The sequence below is a fragment of the Ovis canadensis genome, chromosome 15 (assembly GCF_042477335.2).
Source record: "Ovis canadensis isolate MfBH-ARS-UI-01 breed Bighorn chromosome 15, ARS-UI_OviCan_v2, whole genome shotgun sequence".
Classification (NCBI taxonomy): domain Eukaryota; kingdom Metazoa; phylum Chordata; class Mammalia; order Artiodactyla; family Bovidae; genus Ovis; species Ovis canadensis.
The window spans coordinates 16,912,448-16,931,802 of record NC_091259.1 but is presented as its reverse complement, the minus strand read 5'-3'; the positions used below and the strand labels follow the sequence as shown (position 1 = coordinate 16,931,802).

Genomic DNA, 19,355 nt, shown 5'->3' with positions numbered 1-19,355 from the left:
CATAGGTGTGAGTGGGGTATTAAGGTCTCCCACTATTTTTGTGCTACTGTTAATTTCCCCTTTCATACTTGTTAGCATTTGGCTTGCATATTGAGGTGCTCCTATGTTGGATGCATATGTATTTATAATTGTATTATCTTCTTAGATTGATCCTTTGATCATTGTGTAGTGTCCTTTTATTTCTCTTTTCATGGCTTTTATTTCAAAGTCTATTTTATCTGATATGAGTATTGATACTCCTGCTTTCTTTTGGTCTCCATTTGCATGAAATATCTTTTTCCAGCCCTTCACTTTCACTCTGTATGTGTCCCTTGTTTTGAGGTGAGTCTCTTGTAGACAGCATATAGGGGTTGTCTTTTTGTATCCATTTAGCCAGTCTTTGTCTTTTGGTTGGGGTATTCAACTCATTTACATTTAAGGTAATTATCAATAAGTATATCCCACTGCCATTTACTTAGTTGTTTTGGGATTGAGTTTATAAACATTTTCTGTGCTCCCTGTCTAGAGAAGATCCTTTAGCATTTGTTGGAGAGCTGGTTTGATGGTGCTGAATTCTCTCAGCTTTTGCTTGTCTGTAAAGCCTTTGGTTTTTCCTTCATATTTGAAAGAGATCCTTGTTGGGTATACTAATAAGGCTTGTAGGTTTTTCTGTCTCATCACTTTAAGTATGTCTTGCCATTCCATTCTGGCCTGAAGAGTTTCTATTGAAAGGTCAGCTGTTATCCTTATGGGGATCCCCTTGTGTGTTATTTGTTGCTTTTCCCTCACTGCTTTTAATATTTGCTCTTTGTGTTTCATCTTAGTTTGCTAATCATTAGTTTGATTAATCTTAGTTTGTTAATCTTAGTCAATTAATCATTAGCTTGATTAATATGTATCTTGGGATGTTCTGCCTTGGGTTTATCATGTTTGGGACTCTCTGGGTTTCTTGGACTTGAGTGGTTATTTCCTTCCTCATTTTAGGGAAGTTTTCAACTTTTATCTCCTCAAGTATTTTCTCACACCCTTTCTTTTTGTCTTCTTCTTCAGGGACTTCTGTGATTCGAGCGTTGAGGCATTTAACATTGTCCCAGAGGTCTCTGAGGTTGTCCTCATTTCTTTTAATTCCTTTTTCTTTTTTTCCTCTCTGTTTCATTTATTTCCACCATTCTATCTTTCCTCTCACTTATCCTCTCTTCTAGTTGTTTTAGGTGTAAAATTAGGTTATTTTTTTATTTTTCAATAACTCCTGCCTCAGTTACTCTTCTGTTGGTTCCCTCCAGAGTGCTTTAGATGTCAGTTATTGCATTACTCAATACTGATTGACTCTTCTTTATTTCTTCTAGCTCCTTGTTAAACATTTCTTACATCTTCTCAGTCCTTGTCTCTAGTCTATTATCTGTAACTCCATTTTTTTTTTCATGATTTTGGATCATCTTTACTATTATTATTCTGAATTCTTTTTCAGGTAGGCTATCTCTTCTTCTTTTGTTTGGTTTGGCAGGCATTTATCATGTTCCTTTACCTGCTGAATATTTCTCTGCCTTTTCATTTTGTTTAGGTTGCTGTGTTTGGGGTGCACTTTCCTAAGCTGGAAGTTTGTGGTTTCCATTTATTGTGGAGCCTGCTCCCTTTGGGTGGAGTTCGGCTAGTGGCTTGTCAAGGTTTCCTTATTAGGGGAGCTTGCATCTGTGTTCTGGTGGGTGGAACTGGATCTCTTCTCTCTGAAGTTCAATGAGATGTCCAATAGTGAGTTTTGGGGTGTCTATAGGTTTGGCATGGATTTGGACAGTCTGTCTTTTAATGCATAGGGCTGTGTTCCTGTTTTGCTGGAGAATTAGCATGGTATGTCTTGCTCTGGAACTTTCTGGCTCTTGGGTAGAGCTTGGTTTCAGTCTAGATATGGAGGCTTTTGGGTGAGCTCTTGTCTATTAATGTTTCCTGGAATCAGGATTTCTCAGATATTTTCAAGTTTTGGAGTTGAGTCTCCTGCCTCTGGCTTTCAGTCATATTCCTACAGTAACCTCAAGACTTCTCCATCCATACAGCATAGATGATAAAACATCTAAGTTTATGGTGAAACAATTCTCCACAGCAAGCGACACACAGAGAGGTTCACAGAGTTACATGGAGAAGAGAAGAGGGAGGAGGGAGATAGAGGTGGCCAAGAGGAGAAGACAGGGAGTCACAAAAGGGGAGAGCAGTCGAGCCTGTAATCAACTCTCTAAGTGCTCTTCACAGTCTGGAACACCCAGAGAGACACATAGAGTTAAGTAGAGAAGAGAAGGGGTAAGGAGAATACAGAGGTGACCTGGGGGAGAAAAGGGAGAGTCAAAAGGAGAAAGAGCAGTCAAGCCAGTAATCACACCCTTAACTGAAAATGGATACTGAAGTTTAGGTTCTTAAAAGTACAAAATTGATAACAAACAGCAAAAAGCAAATATTAAAAAATCTAGAGTAGAGGTTAGATTCTCAAAAATAAAATATTCAAAATACAAAACAAAATAAATCATAAAAATTATAAAAAAATACATATGAAATTTGCTTTAAAAATAGGGTTTTTCTTGGCAAGGTAATAGTAGGTTATAAAATGAAGATTAAAAGAGTAATTAAAGACTTAAATTTTTAAAAAAATTAAAAAGTGATAATAGTAAAAATATATCTAGGAATTTCTTTGGCACTGTTTCTCTGTTTCACTGTTTCTCTGGCAGTGTGGGGTCAGTTCATTTTCAGATAGTTCCTTGTTCCAGCTTGTAGTTGTTCTCACGGTTTATAGGCGCCCTCCAATGCTTGCTGCTGCTGCTTCTGCTGATAAGTCGCTTCAGTCGTGTCCAACTCTGCATGACCCCATAGACAGCAGCCCACCAGGCTCCCCCGTCCCTGGGATTCTCCAGGCAAGAACACTGGATTGGGTTGCCATTTCCTTCTCCAATGCATGAAAGTGAAATGTGAAAGTGAAGTCACTCAGTCATGTCTGACTCTTTGCAACCCCATGAATCCAAGCATGCCAGGCCTCCCTGTCCCTCGAGTTCACTCAAACTCACGTCCATCGAGTCAGTGACACCATCCAGCCATCGCATCCTCTGCCGTCCCCTCTTCCTCCTGCCCTCAATCCCTCCCAGCATCACAGTCTTTTCCAATGAGTCAACTCTTCTCATGAGGTGGCCAAAGTACTGGAGTTTCAACCTTAGCATCATTTCTTCCAAAGAACACCCAGGGCTGATCTCCTTTAGAATGGACTGGTTGGATCTCCTTGCACTCCAAGGGACTCTCAAGAGTCTTCTCCAACACCACAGTTCAAAAGCATCAATTCTTCGGTGATCAGCTTTCTTCACAGTCTAACTCTTGCATCCATACATGACCACTGGAAAAGCCATAGCCTTGACTAGATGGACTTTTGTTGGAAAAATAATGTCTCTGCTTTTGAATATGCTATCTAGGTTGGTAATAACTTTTCTTCCAAGGAGCAAACGTCTTTTAATTTCATGGCTGCAATCACCATCTGCAGTTATTTTGGAGCCCCATAAAATAAACTCTGACACTGTTTTCACTGTTTCCCTATCTATTTCCCATGAACTGATGGGACCAGATGCCATGATCTTCGTTTTCTGAATGTTGAGCTTTAAGCCAACTTTATCACTCTCCTCTTTCACATTCATCAAGAGGCTTTTTAGCTCCTCTTCATTTTCTGCCATAAGGGTGGTGTCATCTGCATATCTGAGATTATTGATATTTCTCCTGGCAATCTTGATTCCAGCTTGTGCTTCTTCCAGCCCAGCGTTTCTCATGATGTACTCTGCATAGAAGTTAAATAAGCAGGGTGACAATATACAGCCTTGATGTACTCCTTTTCCTATTTGGAACCAGTCTGTTGTTCCATGTCCAGTTCTAACTGTTGCTTCCTGACCTGCATACAGATTTCTCAAGAGGCAGGTTAGGTGGTCTGGTATTCCCATCTCATTCAGAATTTTCCACAGTTTACTGTGATCCACACAGTCAAAGGCTTTGGCATAGTCAATAGAGCAGAAATAGATGTTTTTCTGGAACTCTCTTGCTTTTTCCATGATCCAGTAGATGTTGGCATTTTGATCTCTCGTTCCTCTGCCTTTTCTAAAACCAACTTGAACATCAGGGAGTTCACGGTTCACGTATTGCTAAACCCTGGCTTGGAGAATTTTGAGCATTACTTTACTGGCATGTGAGATGAGTGCAATTGTGTGGTAGTTTGAGCATTCTTTGGCATTGCCTTTCTTTGGGATTGGAATGAAAACTGACCTTGTCCAGTCCTGTGGCCACTGCTGAGTTTTCCAACTTTGCTGGCATATTGAGTGCAGCACTTTCACATCATCATCTTTCAGGATTTTAAACAGCTCCACTAGAATTCCATCACCTCCACTAGCTTTGTTTGCAGTGATGCTTTCTAAGGCCCACTTGACTTCACATTCCAAGATGTCAGTAGGTTCCCAATATGCTACTGGAGATCAATGGAGAAATAACTCCAGAAAGAATGAAGGGATGAAGCCAAAGCAAAAACAATACCCAGCTGTGGATGTGACTGGTGATAGCAGCAAGGTCCGATGCTGTAAAGAGCAGTATTGCATAGGAACCTGGAATGTCAGGTCCATGAATCAAGGCAAATTGGAAGTGGTCAAACAATAGATGGCAAGAGTGAATGTCGACATTCTAGGAATCAGCAAACTAAAATGGACTGGAATGGGTGAATTTAACTCAGATGACCACTATATCTACTACTGCGGGCAGGAATCACTCAGAAGAAATGGAGTAGCCATCATGGTCAACAAAAGAGTCCAAAATGCAGTACTTGGATGCAATCTCATAAACGACAGAATGATCTCTGCTCGTTTCCAAGGCAAACCATTCAATATCACAGTTACCCAAGTCTATGCCCCAACCAATAACCCTGAAGAAGCTGAAGTTGAACGGTTCTATGAAGACCTACAAGACCTTTTAGAACTAACACCCAAAAAAGATGTCCTTTTCATTATAGGGGACTGGAATGCAAAAGTAGGAAGTCAAGAAACACCTGGAAGACCAGACAAATTTGGCATTGGAATGCGGAATGAAGCAAGGCAAAGACTAATAGAGTTTTGCCAAGAAAACGCACTGGTCATAGCAAACATCCTCTTCCAACAACACAAGAGAAGACTCAACACATGGACATCACCACATGGTCAACACCGAAATGAGATTGACTATATTCTTTGCAGCCAAAGATGGAGAGGCTCTATACAGTCAACAAAAACAAGACCAGGAGCTCACTGTGGCTCAGATCATGAACTCCTTATTACCAACTTCAGACTCAAATTGAAGAAAGTAGGGAAAACCGCTTGACATCCAGGTATGACCTAAATCAAATCCCTTATGATTATATAGTGGAAGTGAGAAATAGATTTAAGGGCCTAGAGCAGATAGATAGAGTGCCTGATGAACTATGGAATGAGGTTCATGACATTGTACAGGAGACAGGGATCAAGACCATCCCCTTGGAAAAGAAATGCAAAAAAGCAAAATGGCTGTCTGGGGAGGCCTTACAAATAGCTGTGAAATAAAGAGAGGTGAAAAGCAAAGGAGAAAAGGAAAGATATAAACATCTGAATGCAGAGTTCCAGAGAATAGCAAAAAGAGATAAGAAAGCCTTCTTCAGTGATCAGTACAAAGAAATAGAGGAAAAGAACAGAATAGGAAAGACTAGAGATCTCTTTAAGAAAATTAGAGATACCAAGGGAACATTTCATGCAAAATGGGCTCGATAAAGGACAGAAATGGTATGGACCTAACAGAAGAAGAAGAAATTAAGGAGAGGTGGCAAGAATATACAGAAGAACAGTACAAAAAAGATCTTCAAGACCCAGATAATCATGATGGTGTGATCACTAATCTAGAGCCAAGCATCCTGGAATGTGAAGTCAAGTAGGCCTTAGAAAGCATCACTACGAACAAAGGTAGTGGAGGTGATGGAATTCCAGTGGAGCTGTTTCAAATCCTGAAAGATGATGATGTGAAAGTGCTGCCCTCAATATGCCAGCAAAATTGGAAAACTCAGCAGTGGCCACAGGACTGGAAAAGGTCAGTTTTCATTCCAATCCCAAAGAAAGGCAATGCCAAAGAATGCTCAAACTACCACACAATTGCACTCATCTCACATGCTAGTAAAGTAATGCTCAAAATTCTCCAAGCCAGGCTTTAGCAATACGTGAACCGTGAACTCCCTGATGTTCAAGCTGTTTTTAGAAAGGGCAGAGGAACGAGAGATCAAAATGCCAACATCTACTGGATCATGGAAAAAGCAAGCGAGTTCCAGAAAAACATCTATTTCTGCTCTATTGACTATGCCAAAGCCTTTGACTGTGTGGATCACATTAAACTGTGGAAAATTCTGAATGAGATGGGAATACCAGACCACCTAACCTGCCTCTTGAGAAATCTGTATGCAGGTCAGGAAGCAACAGTTAGAACTGGACATGGAACAACAGACTGGTTCCAAATAGGAAAAGGAGTACATCAAGGCTGTATATTGTCACCCTGCTTATTTAACTTCTATGCAGAGTACATCATGAGAAACGCTGGGCTGGAAGAAGCACAAGCTGGAATCAAGATTGCTGGCAGAAATATCAATAACCTCAGATATGTAGATGACACTACCCTTATGGCAGAAAGTGAAGAGGAACTAAAAAGCCTCTTGATGAAAGTGAATGTGGAGAATGAAAAAGTTGGCCTAAAGCTCAACATTAAGAAAATGAAGATCATGGCATCCGGTCCCATCACTTCATGGCAAATAGACGGGGAAACAGTGTCAGAGTTTATTTTATGGGGCTCCAAAATAACTGCAGATGGTGATTGCAGCCATGAAATTTAAAGATGCTTACTCCTTGGAAGAAAAGTTATGACCCTCCTAGATAGCATATTGAAAAGCAGAGACATTACTTTGGCAACAAAGGTCAAGGCTATGGTTTTTCCAGTGGTCATGTATGGATGTGAGAGTTGGACTATGAAGAAGGCTGAGCACCAAAGAATTGATGCTTTTGAACTGTGGTGTTGAGGAAGACTCTTGAGAGTCCCTTGGACTGCAAGGAAATCCAACCAGTCCATGCTAAAGGAGATCAGCCCTGGGATTTCTTTGGACGGAATGATGCTAAAGCTGAAACTCCAATACTTTGGCCACCTCATGCGAAGAGTTGACTCATTGGAAAAGACTTTGATGCTGAGAGGGATTGGGGCAGGAGGAGAAGGGAACGACAGAGGATGAGATGGCTGGATGGCATCACTGACTCGATGGACGTGAGTCTGAGTGAACTCCGGGTGTTGGTGATGGACAGGGAGGCCTGGCGTACTGTGATTCATGGGGTCGCAAAGAGTCGGACACGACTGAGCGACTGAACTGAACTGAAACGAATTCTGCTTTGCCAACAGCAGGAACTATTCCGGGGAGGAACATAGAATAATGAGGGAAAGTTGGCTTCAGAATTAATAGAGTACTGGAATTAAACCCCTTACCTGTCATTTAGTAGCTCAGAGATATTGAGCAAGATATTGAACCTCTTCAATACTCAGTTTTTTCTCATTTAATATGGAACAATCATACTTACCTTGTTGTGCTTGAAAGATTTAAATGACAATTTAGTTGCATACACTTAACATAGCACCAGGCTTATAGCAGGTGTTCAGCCAATGTTTATTCTCTCTCTTTATATCTCAAGTCTTTAGTTCATAGAAATCCTTGTGATGAGGCTGTGATAATTGACATTGCCCCCTCTTGAAATGTGTATCTTTTGAACCATTTCATCCATAAAGCCTCTGAAATCAGTACGAGTATATGTGGTAAAATATGTAGTGAATTATTTACAGAGCAAATCAAGGCCTGGTATGTTTAGTATCTCAAATAAGTGTGCTAACAGCAGGAGTGCTGGCACTCTCAATAACAAGACTAAAGTGAGAAAACAATCTGTACAGATTAAAGTATAAAAATAAAGTTTTAACAATAGTTTAAAACAACCCATTTGTCACGTTTTCTCCCAGAATTATGCAGCTGATCAACAGAGCTGGCAGAACTAATTCCTCTAGGATATTTTAAGTCCCTTAGCTTTGTGGTGATTACTTTATGAATAGATAGACAGCTATGGGTAAGAAACTTTGCTGAAAGGAATAATCTTTCTGAAGAATGTTAAAAAATTTAGAAATAAAAGGGAAAGTGGTTGAGCGTTCTGGTAGGTGTAATGAAGAGGAATACACTCAAGTGAATGTATGTAAGAGATTTTATTTTCCAGAAATACATGCAATGACAAGAGGAAGCAGATATTAGAGAAATCCAAGATCAGGGTCTATAGTATGGCTTGACTTTTGGGACTGGAACCTAGCTGAACCCAAATAGGCCTAGTCATCTTAATTAAAGGAGTGTATGGCTGTTCCCTTTATTTCTCCTCCTTAAATGTGGCTCATCTATTATACACCACGTTTCTATCCTACAGTTGGCTTGGTCTTATCCTGCAATTTGAATATATCTTCCCTATCTTCTATATGATGTGTGTGTAGAAACTGCTTCCTCATAACTGAGGTTTGACTTTGTCTTATTTTTATCACACTGCATGTTTTTATTTTCTTGTAGAAAGGATTGTATATACAGCAGTTTATGACTAACGTGCTTAATGCAATGAGGAAAATCCACTATACTTCTGAGGTATTTTACTTACCATTTCTAACAGCGAGAAGATTTTGATAGAAAGAAGCATTCAAATGAATTGTATAGAAATATAGTTTCTAATTTCAATCACATTTGGAAAGAATCAACTCTGATTAATGTGGAATATTTCCATATATTTACTTAGAGAGCTTCAAAGCACTTAATTATTAAATTATTCATATGTCATTTTGAACCATTATTTTTTTATTTTTAGTTAATTTCCTTTTGAGTCATTAGAGCTCTTTACCCATTATTACTGGATCCATTCAAAGACGGACTGACTTTCAAAGAAAGACCCTTGGATGCAGAAATAAGAACCATAGTTTACTGAATTGTTGATCTGTTGTTATGCTCAACATAGGTCTTGGTGGAATCTCATAAAAGTCAAAGTACCAAAATTTCAGCAAGTTCAAAATTTTTCTCTTTTTTTATTCAAAAGAGACACAAATGAATAAACATGCACACACACACACAGATTCACAAAGTGAAAGAAAACATGACAAAGAATCAACCACAAGGGTTCTAAATAATGAACTTATTATAAACCTATATATATACTGGTTATGCAGATATATTTATGAGAAAGTTTCTGTAATTTTATTTATCAATAGAAATTTATAAAAATAACCAAAATATTTTTTTAAAAGGAAAACTTTTAAATATACTTCTGTTTCAAACTTTTAAAAAATATACTTCTGTTTCTAAATTTGATTATCAAATTTTTCAAGATTGCTCTTTTTAGCCTATTTTAATGCTAGTGAGCTTATATATTTGTTTTGAAAAATATACATATGAAAACATGTATACACACACACACACACACACACGACTGAAGCAATTGAGCATGCATATAATTGTTTCTTTAGACTTTATGAGTTCTTTTTCCAAGTTATGGATTCACAGGAAATGATGCCACAGATGATGATGGTGAGAAAGGGGTATATTTCCCTAGATGACTGTGGCATGAACAATGGAAGAAAATGTATCTTAAAATTCATTAATCAGAGGGAACCAATTACATTGTGAGGCAATCCACTGATCGATTTATTCTTGGGGATGGAGAAGGGAAAAACAATCTATTCCTTATTATTTCCTCTGATTCTGTTCTCTGATTTTCAAAGTATATTTATTTGTGATGAAAAACATCTCCCATAATAAAATGCTAATTCTTCTCAATCTCCCCAGGTAAACAGTATTATAATGGTGCAGGCATTTGAAGGTAATGCAAGTGACTTATTTCTTTTTGTCACAAGATCCTTCTATCTCTTCATTAACATTACAGTGATTCAACTGGAGAAACTATGATTCAGGATAACATACCTTTTCTGAAGTGAGAAAACAATATGTTGTCCACTTAGAGGCTCATCAGAGAGTTGAAAAGAAGTCTCTGGGCACTTTTTTAAGTCATTAAAGTTTCCACAGATTTTAACTTTTAGTTTATTATAAAATACAGCAAGTAAAAAAAAAATGATCTGTTATTATATAACATATATTTTCTAACATACAACTACTAGATATCTAAACCCACAATACCAGGTAGGATTCTAATTATATGTGAGAAAATGGATTCATAGAGGTTCTATCCATTGCCACAATATTTCAACAGAGCCAGAGATGGAGTTGGAATTTGCATCACTTATCCAACCAGTCCATTCTAGAGGAGATCAGCCCTGGGTGTTCTTTGGAAGGAATGATGCTGAAGCTGAAACTCCAGTACTTTGGCCACCTCATGCAAAGAGTTGACTCATTGGAAAAGACTCTGATGCTGGGAGGGATTGGGGGAAGGAGGAGACTGGAACAACAGAGGATGAGATGGCTGGATGGCATCACTGACTCGATGGATGTGAGTCTGAGTGAACTCCTGGGGTTGGTGATGGACAGGGAGGCCTGGCGTGCTGCGATTCATGGGGTCACAAAGAGTCGGACACAACTGAGCAACTGAACTGAATTGAACTAAACTGATCTACAAATCACAGGTTAATATTTAATATGTCCTGAAAGAATGAGTACAGTATTGTATGATATCTATGTAGACCACGTGACCTGCCTCTTGAGAAATCTGTATGCAGGTCAGGAAGTAATAGTCAGAACTTGACATGGAACCACAGACTGGTTCCAAATAGGAAAAGGAGTACATAAAGGCTGTATATTGTCACCCTGCTTATTTAACTTGTATGCAGAGTACATCATGAGAAATGCTGGGCTGGAGGAAGCACAAGCTGGAATCAAGATTGCCAGGAGAAATATCAATAACCTCAAATATGCAGATGACACCACCCTTATGGCAGAAAGTGAAGAAGAACTAAAGAGCTTCTTGATGAAAGTGAAAGAGGAGAGTGAAAAAGTTGGCTTAAAGCTTTACATTCAGAAAACTAAGATCATGGCATCCAGTCCCATATCTTCATGGCAAATAGATGGGGAAACAGTGGAAACAGTGTCAGACTTTATTTTGGGGGGCTCCAAAATCACTGCAGATGGTGATTGCAGCCATGAAATTAAAAGACGCTTACTGCTTAGAAGGAAAGTTGTGACCAACCTCGACAGCATATTAAAAAGCAGAGACATTACTTTTGCTGACAAAGGTCCGTCTAGTCAAAGCTATGGTTTTTCCTGTGGTCATGTATGGATGTGAGAGTTGGACTATAAAGAAAGCTGAAAACCGAAAAATAATGCTTTTGAACTGTGGTGTTGGAGAAGACCCTTGAGAGTCCCTCAGACTGCAAGGAGGTCCAATCAGTCCATCCTAAAGGAGATCAGTCCTGGGTGTTCATTGGAAGGACTGATGTTGAAGTTGAAACTACAATACTTTGACCACTTGATGTGAACAGCTGACTCATTTGAAAAGACCCTGATCCTGGAAAAGATTGAGGGCAGAAGGAGAAGGGGACAGCAGAGGATGAGATGGTTCGATGGCATCACTAACTCAATGGACATGGGTTTGGGTAGACTCCGGGAGTTTTTGATGGACAGGGAGGCCTGGCATGCTGTGGTTCATGGGGTTGCAAAGAGTCAGACTTGATTGAGCAACTGAAGTGACTAATGCAAATCATAAGCAAAATTCTGCCATATTTATAGGCATAATGTGAGGATTCCCAGGTGGCTCAGTGGTAAAGAATCTGCCTGCCAATGCAGAAGACATGAGTCTGATCCCTGGGTCAGAAAGAGCCCCTGGAGGAGAAAATGGTGAGCCACCCCACTATTCTTGCCTGGAGAAGCCCATGAACAGCAGAGTCCAGTGGTCTACAGTCAATAGGGTTGCAAAGAGTGACACGACTGAATGACTGAGCATGTACACGTATGCATAATGTGATCTATTTAGTCATTTCCTTTCGCCCTTCTGTCATCAGGTATATTTCTCATGAAATAAAGGAGAATCCCTAAGACATTTCATGAAGTCATTTCAATGCATTTAAATGTGTAGACTATAAAATATGGAAACTATAGTTCAGAAAGTCATCATGTGGATACTTACCCTGTATACATCTTCATTGTATTTATCGTGTTTAATCAGCCAATATGTAAGCACTGGTAACAAAGAGTATGAATAATAATAACTCCTGGTGCTATCTCTAAATAAATCAGATGCCTATCAATTGTTGTCACTATTTTTCCAAACAAATGCTCAAGCAAATTTATCGTCACTGCTGAGTCATCCTAATAGACAAATGATAAAATACAACATTCCTAGATATTGTTTATCTTCTAGCTCATTCATATGTTTGGAATTTCTCTTTCACTGGTCCTTCATACTCAGTGCAATAAAGTTAAACTTCTGATAAAATTCTAAACTGCAGGAGGAAATGGAAACCCACTCCAATATCCTTGCCTGGAAAACACCATGAACAGAGGATCCTGGCAGTCTACAGTCAATGGAGTCACAAAGAGTCAGATGCAACTTAGTGACTAAATAATAACAACAAAATTCCAAACAGAGTCTCACTTCCATGTCTTTCTTGAAAGGGTATTCCACTTGAGAGTCACTAAACCTCCACCACTGCATCTTCAGCAATCCCACTGTCACAATATAATATCATATATGAAATGAATTGCCAGTCCAGGTTCAATGCATGATACAGGATGCTTGGGGCTTGTGCACTGAGATGACCCAAAGGGATGGGACGGGGAGGGAGGAGGGAGGGGGGTTCAGGATGAGGAACACGTTATATACCTGTGGTGGATTCATGTTGATGTATGGCAAAACCAATACAATATTGTAAAGTAATTAGCCTCCAATTAAAATAAATAAATTTATTAAAAAATAAAGCAGTTCTCCAATTTTTCTCAACTTCCTTTTTTCTTTGTTTTTTTTTTTAATTTAAATTTATTTATTTTAATTGGAGGCTAATTACTTTCTTAGTCAATAGTCTTTCCTTCCTCTCAACTTCCATAGTACTTTATCTTATACATTTCCAATTTAATTTATCCTCTTACTAGGAGATATATAGATACATATGGGCTTCCAAGGTGGCTCAGTGGTAGAGCTCACCTGCCAATGCAGGAGACATGGGTATGATCCCTGAGTTGGGAAGATCCCTGGAGAAGGAAATGACAACCTATTCCAGTATTCTTACCTGGGAAATCTTGTGGAAAGAGGACCCTGGAAGGCAATAGTACATGGGGTCACAAAAGAGTCCAACACGACTTCGCAAGTGAACAGTAACAACGATGTGGATATATAGATATAGAATACAGATACAAGGTATTTATATTTATTAGGATTTCATTTGTTATTAAAATGTACAATGTTTTAAAATAGGAAGCAATGTGAGTTGTGTATATTGATATACACCACCACCATTCCATTTTCTACTTTGCCTAATCTAGAGCATGATGAAAGTGAAAGTGTTAGTCACTCAGTCGTGTCTGACTCTTTGACCCCATGGACTGTAGCCCCTCCACGCTCTTCTGTCCATGGAGTTCTCCAAGCAAGAATACCAGAGTGGGCAGTCATTTTTTTCTCCAAGGGAACTTCCTGACCCTGGGATCAAACCCAGATCTCCTCCATTGCAGACAAATTATTTTTCACTGAGCCACCAGATAAGTTATGAAATAGAATCTGACATAAAGTCACCGCTGGTTATGCTGAGCTCAATGAGTTATCGGTCAAAGCTATTTTTGACTACAACTGAGAAACCCTATTTCAAATAACTTAAATAAAACAGGGAATTCATTTTATTTAACTGGGAGATCAAGTAGCTAAATCCCAAGTAGAACTGACATGCTACCAGTACTCTTTTTTTCATCTTTCCTCTATCTGCATTGGCTTAATTCTATCTAAATTGTCATTGGCTTAATTCTCTTCAATGGCGGATTGCCTCCTTCCAATTATGGATGCTTCAGTGGCTCTCAGACATGCAGGCTCTTTTTTGCCATGAAGGAGAAAGTAAGATGTGCTCCTAGTCCAGAGTTCAAAAACCTCAGCTGCCCATCAATGAATCAAAGATTGTGCCCAAGGCAGTGAGGTAATCTAATTGGTCAAGCTTGGGTCATATGCCCATGACAAGTTAATAACTACAGCAGATCCTATAGGAAGATAATGGCTCTCATTTAACTCTCATGGCTAGAGAAGATAGAAGAAGCACTTCCCCCAAAAAAAGCACTAAAAAATAGTAGCTATTCTTCGAAGACAAGGAACAGTTGTTGAGTATGATTGGCAAAGATGTTCAAGACAAAAAAGTGAATACCCATTACTTGAACATGAGGTTATCAGACAAACATTTTTAAGTCATTAGCTAAGTCGAATTTTTAAGGTTTACTGGACATGAGTTCTGTACCCTAGACATGACATTACTCTTAGTGTCAGATGGAAACCTCATTTGATATATTTAGCAACTGCAATTTCCTAGACACCAATAAGAACTGATATCTAGACTATCAGAAAAAAAAAAAAAAACCAAACAGCTCAGTTGTTAGTTCCAGTACATACGTATGCATTAAATATAATGTTCATTACTGTTATGGCAAGCCATCATTGAATGCAATATGATTATAGACTCTCTGTATGCCATTCTTTCAGGCATTTGTCTGCAACACTCTAATCTCAAAATGGCAAGTAACATGATAAAAGTCAGTATCAAGGTAGCCCAAATTTGAATTTTTTTAATGTATATAAAACCATCAAGAGAAACAATTAAAATATGCAGTCTGTAGTCCCATTTACAAAGTTTATATCACTGGGCTTCACATTAAACACTGTAGCTTGCATGCATGCATGTCTGACTCCTTGTGAACCCGTGGACTATAGCCCTCCAGGCTCCTCTGTCCATGGAACTTTCCAGGCAAGAATACTGGAGTGGGTTGCCATTTCCTTTTCCATCTGTAGCCTAAAATTTTAGTAAAGTTTCCAAATTATTGTGAAGTCATTGTATCTTTGTTCTGCCAATGCACTTGGAGAACACTGCTCTTAATTGCATTCCACTTAGGAAAAGCACCCTAACTCTTTGTAAGTAATTGGAAAATCAACAACCATGAAGACATAGAAGGAGAGTACTGTGCTATCAGCTGGAAGTCTTCTGATTATTAGGAATTAGAGTAATTTGAGGTCATCTTCTAGTGGCATATAATTCCAAAGTGGGTCAGCCAACTAAGCCAGAAGAGACAGGTGTGGGGAACAAGATGAAGACAGAACATAGTGTCTCTTGAGCATATTTAGCTTAATACCAGGAGTTATCAAAAAATAAAAGAGCTACCTTGACTGAAGAGACAGGCCTAATATTTTTATCTTTATGTGTCTTATAAGGCTGTTTCTCTTTCCTTTTGTCATCAAAGCATACTGAAAAAATAAAGAAATTACAAGCTAAGCTGTATATGATGCCATATTAAAAATTGCAGCTGAAATAATCCAAATATCCATGGTAGACAGTTAATGATTGATTAGTACTTGTGATATGCCTGGACTCTTATACTCTGTTAATAAAATTCCTCAACAGAGTGATGTCAAGAAAACGGCTGTAAACTTAAGGGGAGAAAATTCCTATTTTGTCCCATTTCCACCAACAGCTTTCAATAGGACTTTGAGCCAATGACCTGACCCTTTAGACTCAACCCTCTCATCTTTAAAAGAAAGAAGGTAAATTATATAACTTAATGTGAATTTTAGCTCTAACATAATTATCCCATGAAACACAAAGCAAAGCCTAATCCCTGAATGTAATCAAGTCTTTAAAGAATAAGACCTACCTAAAGATTTTTCTCATCTATCCTCATATCACCACTATCAGAGTGAAGTTTCAAAGAACTAGTTATTTCTTACAGTGCAGTTCAAGTTAGATAATATAATTTGAAGCCTTGCATTTAAACTTTCTATTTTTAATATCCAGTTCAGATGTTAACAAACCCCCTGGGCCATGCAGTGAGGCTTAATAATGTGTTTGGCTGTATAGGAATCATTTAAGGAACACCAGAAGCCTCTACATGGACAAAAAGTATTTCTTAAATACTATGAAGAGTCCCTTTCTTTAGAGACACCCTTAAGAATTAAAGCTATAAAATAATATCTTCTTTGCAACTCACAAACATTATCTGGAAGAGCACTGAGAGAAGACATGGGTCTTGCTCCTATTAGCCCATAGTGTCAGTAATACCCTTGGCAGTATTTAGAGGCAGACCCAAGTCTTGAAGGGTTTGCAATGTTATACAATTATGAGACATTCTGTAATGAAAACATGCAAAAGTATTATAAAAATGGATTATAAAGGGAAATTTTAGTTAGGATAGGAAAAAAAATAATCAAAACAAATTACTGAAGTTTGGAGATTCAGGTTCTTCTGAGATGTCTTTAAACAATGTGGTACAAATAATTGTACAGAAATATTTGCTAAATTCAGTCTGACTTTCACTGCCTTTCTACAACATTCTACAGAACTCAGCAACTTTCGACACTCACAGTAACCCATGCAAGTAGGACATTAAGTTTAATAGGCATCATGGTAAATCATGTATTGTTAAATCATCAGACTGCAAGAGAGGAACAAGAATACTACAGAATCAGTGTTAAGAGGGGATGGGAAAATCACAAGCTGACCTCAGGGACTGCTTCAGGAAGGCAGTCAAAAATAACCACCGAATAGGATGCCTGGGAGTCTTTAAATGGGGACTTCCAAGTATTAGGACATTGACGATAAACTCCTCATCATTGGATACACTCAGCCAGTTATCACCAGCAGGCCAAATACTGCCATCAGGAAATATATAGGAAAAAAGAAAAATATAAAAATGTAAAAGAAAGGACGTTGAATGTGGGCAGGGCAGAATGATCTAAGAAAAAAGTTTGAAGAGAAAGACATTAGTGAGAAAGAGATGAAGAAGATGTTCTTAAACATCTGTTCTGAGTGATGCTGTAGAACTGACCACTTAGTTTCCTAGCTATATGCCAGGCTTCTGGTGCTCAGGGAGCATTAGACTTGGAAGGAATCAGGGGCATTAGCCTGACAGAGCAGCACATTACATTAACGGTAGTTCTCTTCCCTCAGTTTAAAGATTAGAAAAAGAGTGTCACAGAGGCCACTGACATGTCAGAGATGCCAAAATCTAGTTTTAAACAGTGAAAAATGTTCATGAAAAATCAGTGATATTTTCTCAATGATCACTTTACAAAAAACTACTTAAAAAAAAAAAGCTGAGATAATCTTCACAGTGAACTTAAACACTTTCTGTCTAAAGTTGTCCACATTCTTCCTTCAAAGTCCATCTCAAATATAAAAATTTAAATAATAATAATAATAATGAATATAAAGTTTATATAAAATATAAAGTTGTTTTTTTTTTTTGCCAAAGATGGCCATTTCTCCCTTTGCATGTCCAGTGCATTTTGCCTTCATATCTTATGGTATTATTTCTTCCTCTGTCTGAGTTTCTTTCTCTTCTCTCTTTGCTCATCCCCCCACACACCAAGGAATTACACACAGAGCTATACACATACACGGATCTCTATGTACACATATGCCTTTGAAGAGAGACATGCTGAAATACGCACACAAACACTCCTTAGAGAAGCATCTGTGCTCAATCACAATTGTGTCCTTTGCGGGATTGCTAAAAACTATTTTGGGGAGGAAATTAGCTCCAAGATTAACAGAGAGCATAATCACTGGAGTCATCACTAGTGTATTTTTTTTTAAATTGAAATGTAGTTGATTTGCAATACTGCGCTGATTTCTGCTGTACAGCAAAGTGGCTCATAGTATATTGTTCTCTGATATGTGAAAACCCTCTCCAAGCTCACGGCTTTAATCGCCACCTGTGAGTGATGACATTAAGTGCATATCACCTGCCCAAACTTACCACCAACTTCATCCTCTCACTGCGTTCTGAATATTATATAGGCATCAAAGATATACTCCTGAAATGAAAGTCAGCTGTCCCACCATAGCTGTGTCCTTTTTTCTTTTACTTACATCACTCAACCTCCTTCCCAAGCTGGAAATCTTAGTGTTATTATTGATGAGGCCCACAACCTTTTTTCATCAGCACCCCTATTGTGTGCCAAGTTCAAGTCATTTTAAAAATTTTCTCATTCTAATGCCTCTTCTCCTTTTTTTACTATATAACTCAAGTCCAGGTTTTCATTATTTCTAACTTGTATTATTGAAGCAAAATAATTGATCTACTGTCTTCTGCTCCAATTCCAGTATATATATATATCTCTCTCTCTCTGCAAATTGCCAGTCTCCTATTTGAAACTCCAATGACTCCAAATTACTTACGGATTAAAGTTTGAATGCCTTACTCTGATAATCAAGGTCCTCTAGTTTTTTACTCCATTTATATTTCTAAATTTGCCTAGTATTCACTTCCCTTCACAAATCAAGAGGCCAGAGAAACTGATATTCCTATTCCTGGTGATTTCTGATCTCTTTGTCATTGTTCCTCCAGTTCCATTTACTTGCTTCTATCTTTCTCTCACTTATACAAATGCTAACTATTCATATAATTCCCTCAAAGGTACATAATACTTTCAGGATGCCTCATTCAGGGCACTTATCACCTTCTGGGCTTCCCTGGTGCCTCAGATATAAAGAATCTGCCTGGAATGCAGGAGGACCCAGGTTCGATCCCTGGATTGGAAAGATCCCCTGGAGAAGGGAATTGCTCCCCACTCCAATATTCTTGCCTGGAGAATTCTATGGACAGAGGAGCCTGGCAGGCTGCAGTCTACCGGGTCACAAAGAAACACCAACTGAGTGGCTAACACTTTAACATCACTTTCTATCTTACTTTACAATAAACTCTTCTCTCCGGTGCTTGTGATCCTTAGTATGTCCAACTCTGCGACCTCATGGACAGAGGACCTCATTGTAGCTCGCCTTGAGTAAATACTGTTTCTTTTTTTAAGAATACACTTACTTTTAAAGAATACACTTGAATGCTTGAGAGTACAACCCATGGATAATTCATCTTTGTATCTCTCAGAATGCTTAACAGAATGTATATATTATGCTGCTGCTGCTGCTAAGTGGCTTCAGTCGTGTCGGACTCTGTGAGACCCCATAGATGGCAGCCCACCAGTCTCCAACCTCCATGGGATTTTCCAGGCAAGAGTACTAGAGTGGGTTGCCATTGCCTTCTCCATATGCACACTATAGATATTCAATAAATATATGTTGACTTAACAAGCATTTATTTATCTGACAATGACAAAGTTCTGAGGCCTTTACTTATTAAAAAAAAAACAAAACCC

At 38.5% G+C, this 19,355-nt stretch overlaps 1 protein-coding gene across 1 annotated transcript in view; it reads left to right on the top strand.

Moving 5' to 3' along the window:
- CNTN5 (contactin 5) overlaps positions 1-19,355 on the top strand; it is a 642,146-nt gene that overhangs the window by 215,425 nt on the left and 407,366 nt on the right. The window lies entirely within an intron of this gene.